The sequence below is a fragment of the Lactuca virosa genome, chromosome 8 (genome assembly GCF_052849685.1).
Source record: "Lactuca virosa cultivar CGN04683 chromosome 8, Lactuca_virosa_CGN04683_v6, whole genome shotgun sequence".
Taxonomy (NCBI): Eukaryota; Viridiplantae; Streptophyta; class Magnoliopsida; order Asterales; family Asteraceae; genus Lactuca; species Lactuca virosa.
Window position 1 is genome coordinate 183,389,968 of NC_136433.1, and position 4,206 is coordinate 183,394,173.

Consider the following 4,206-nt stretch of genomic DNA (forward strand, 5'->3'; position numbering starts at 1 on the left):
AATAGTTATGAAAACCCAATCATTCTGAAATGAATGATTGATAGTATGCCTCTGATTTAGTATATGAAAGATGTATACTCTTGATTAGTTTTTAATCAAATCCTTGTTCTTGTAACACAGTGTACTTTAGTATACTTGAATCGTGAATTAATGTTCTATGAATCATAAATTATGATTATTATAATTTATATGTACTTTCTGAATTGATACTAACTGTTCATGAATGCAACCCCTTGCTCAACATGTTACAAAGGGTATCTAAACTGAATGAATAACTTTTATATTTATATACATATACATCTATATATAAGTAAAATTTAAACGACATTCGGACAAATAATCGATACTATAAGCCCACATCCAAAGAAGGAAAAAGAACCAAAGTGAGTTATCAGTCCTAAGCCTTTTAAACCATATATATATATATATATATATATATATATATATATATATATATATATATATATATATATATATATATATATATATATATATATATATATATATATATATATGTATGATTTCTGGAGAAAAATATAAGTTTATAAAACCATTTAAAAGAAGTTTAATATTTTGAAATACTTTTGATGACTTGATGTCATTTTAACACAATCTTTGAAACCATTTGATTTGATGATAACTGAAATCCTTTTTGATAAGATATTTTGAAACCATTTTGTTTGTAACACAAAATCTTTGTGTTAGACTTGTATTCCCCCCCCCCCCCCCTTTAAAACAGTAAAAACTATGAAAATACGGGGGTATGAACTCACCTTTTTGGAGGATGATTCAAATGATGAATTGATATAGGATGTTTTAGTTCCACAAGTGTAATCTTGTAGCAAAATAAGTCCTATAAAGCAATTTGTATAGCATATATGCATCTAATTAGCTATTATAATCATAGGAATGATTGGAAATTGGGTTAATTTGTAAGTATAACTTACAAATTGGAGTGCTAGAAGCTAAATTGGAAACTGATAGTTGTTCACGGCCAGGAGTTTACGACCCTGTGTTCTTGATCAATGAAGAACACTTGATGATTCTAAGCAATTTGCTAAGAAGATTCAAAGGTTTTCAGGTGGTTGTTCTCCGTGTTCTTCACGCGTTCTTCGCTTTCTTCGTGAAAACTGTTAGATCTTGTGAGGAACTAGTGTTTAACACTTGAACAAGATGAACAAGGATGATCTTGGTGTGTTCTTGAGGAGATATGATGTTCTTGGTGGATGATACTTGAGAGAAAAAGGCTTAGAATTGTGTTTGGAAGTGTAAGAAATGAAGAAAAATCGGGTGAACCATATATAAATATGAGGGTTCACGGTCCGAGGGGTTTACGGCTGTGAACCTCGTTTACGGTCCGAAGGCTTGCGACCGAGAACGTGCCCCAATGTGATAAGGTTCGGTTTCCGAGGCGATAAGATCTGATGTGTGTGTGCGGCCGAAGCATGATTATGGCCTCGTTTACGGTTGCGAGGGTTCACGGTCCGAGGAGTATATGGCCGTGAACCTTTTGCGGCCCGAAGTGTACGGTCCGAAGAGAAAAGAAAAGGAAAAAAATGTGAAGTTTTTCGACTCTTATAATTCCCTTTTTTAACAAATAACACTTTAGAATACAAAATGTAAACACTTATTAAAACATCATTCTAACTTATTTAAGAAAATGAGATTTAAGTTGACTTTAGTTGACCTAAGTTTGACTTTGGTTGACTAGGGTTGACTTTACATATAGAAAATAACGGGATGTTACATGACACCTCTTCTGGGTGCTCATCACCATCTACATGACAAAATAATCTCGATTCAGAAAAATTAGACGCACATTAGTAAAACTCAAATGCATCCTGACGCCTTTGTAGATCAACAAAGCTAATTCAACTTAATCCATTAAGTCTAAGCTTCCTACTCTCAGATATGGATCCAAATGATGCATTAATGGATAAGGTTTCCAATTTTAATAATTAGAACACCCCAAACCATCTAGATCTAAAGCCAAAGGTTCCAAAAATTCAAAGATTCCATTTTTATTCATGCACGGAGTAAAGAAAGCTCTTTGTATGCACTCTCTACTCCACTTAACATCGAATTTGAAGTAGATTATTGCACAAAGATAATGGAATTTTCCAAAATCCATAGATCAAACCATCCAAGGGACAAAAATATAAAATGAAGCACTAAAACTCAAAATACTCTTAGATCGAAAGGTGAAACACGATAAAGCTTGAAACTTTGTGACTTACAATGATCTAGAAGGTTAATGAAGGTTGAATACTTCAGATGCAAAGCTTACTTGATCAATCTTTCTTTTGTTACTTCACTCTAGAGCATTAAAGATCACCTAATGAACACAAAAATGGATTTTAGGAGAGAGGATGAGCTTAAAAACCCTTCAATAGAGGCTAGGGTTTTATAAGGGTCGTTCAAGAGGTGATCGAGGCTAAGAATGATAAAACCCTAGGGTTAATGCCCTTTAAATACTTACAAAACCCTAAAAAAAGTTCAACCCATGGGCTGGGAGCCATGAAACCCTCTAACGAGATGCCTCGTGTCCTTGATGCAATTCCACATTAACAAAGACTGTATCCAAAAAGCTCAATACAATCAACCATGTTAAATTATTACCTAAAATATAATTCCAAAAGAACCCTGAATAAAAAAAACTTGCAGTCCCTGCTTTTGCTTTCTCTCCTTTACCAGTTCCAACCTCCAAATCCTTTTCTGATAATCAAAAAGAAATATCAAACTAATTATCCAACTTAAAATTAAAGTTTATTGAAAATTCCAAGTAGTCTTACTTGATATCGCGTACGACCCGTTGCTAATTGATCTGCTACATATCAAGTGTTAGAGTTCCAAGAACTACAAGTCAATAGTTTGATATATGATCACACCAAAAAAAAAAGATATACTATTTTTTGTCAATTTGAGAACCATTTAATGCATCAAGCTTTGCTTGATTATCCTTGGCATTAGATGTATGCACAACAGAACCATGACAAACAATAATCAAGAAACACGCAACCCATGGGAAAAGTATCTCAACTCTGTTGATTTTATCATCTAAAAAGTAGTTCAAAGTTGTACCTATCACCCATTCACAAACTCAAAATCATGGTACCAAACCTGTTCCAAAATAGTCATGATAATGATGATGATACCTATAACAACTGTAATACTTGCAGTGATGACCTCAGATAAACCAACGAATGCCCAAGCATATTGTGTTGATAGATTTCCAAGGCTTAAAACCACCCTCCTGCCATTACAAACAGAATAGTTGGCCAATTATTCTAAAAATAAGCATATTGTAATTCACAACTCAAGAATGCATATGGACTATAAAATGTGTGATTCATTGATGCATTTTCTTGAATGGTTTATGTGCGTGATTATACCTGAGAAAGTTGGACTAGAAAATTAGGTTTGTCATCATTGGTATGCCTAAAATCTCCAAATGTGAAAGCGATTATGACAGCAGCCAGAAGATTGGTGATTGTGTAATCAAGATAAGTGTGTTGAGGAAGGCGTCCACATCATTCTAATAGAGTTAGACTAGCAGGCCATGCTCCTAGGAAGATGGTTTATGTGGTGGAGGTGTGGGGATCTTCGATAAAGCGACGATGTTGGGGGTAGGGTCTGTGTCGATGCCTTGCTACGACATGGAGAATACAACCGACACCAACAAGTCGACGATTGGTGGTGGAGTATAAATCGGGAATGGATGTGACAAACCTATATTAGTGGGATAGTCAAATTTAGATTAATATCGCTGAAGCCTTTCTTGACCTTGACATCGTAATAATAGAAGGCAATAATTCTTCTTGTTGATCTAGATTAAAGTAGGAAGCGTTGGTGGAGGCGGTGACCTGCTGGTGACGGAGTGGTGGCAATGTCGATCATTGGAGCACTGGATTCGGGCATAGACCGATGATGGGGATTAGTGGATGAAGCGAGATGATTGTGAGGGATGAAGCGGAGATTGTGTGATTGTGTCGATGCTGTATTGTAGGGTTCTGAACTAAATTCCCTAATTAAAAGGGGATAATAAAGATTTTCAATATTTATTAAAATTAAATAGATTAAACATTACTATTATACCCATTAAAAAAATTATTTATTATTTAATAATTTTTTAAGAATTGATTGGTCCACAATCAATCCTACATCCACACAATAATTAGTTAGAATACTTGAACCTACCTCATATAT

At 34.4% G+C, this 4,206-nt stretch overlaps 1 pseudogene; it reads right to left on the reverse strand.

Annotated features, from left to right (window-relative positions):
* Window positions 1–2,527: 2,527 nt before the first annotated feature.
* Window positions 2,528–3,918, reverse strand: LOC145131117 (ureide permease 2-like; annotated as a pseudogene).
* Between the last annotated feature and the right edge of the window lie 288 nt (window positions 3,919–4,206).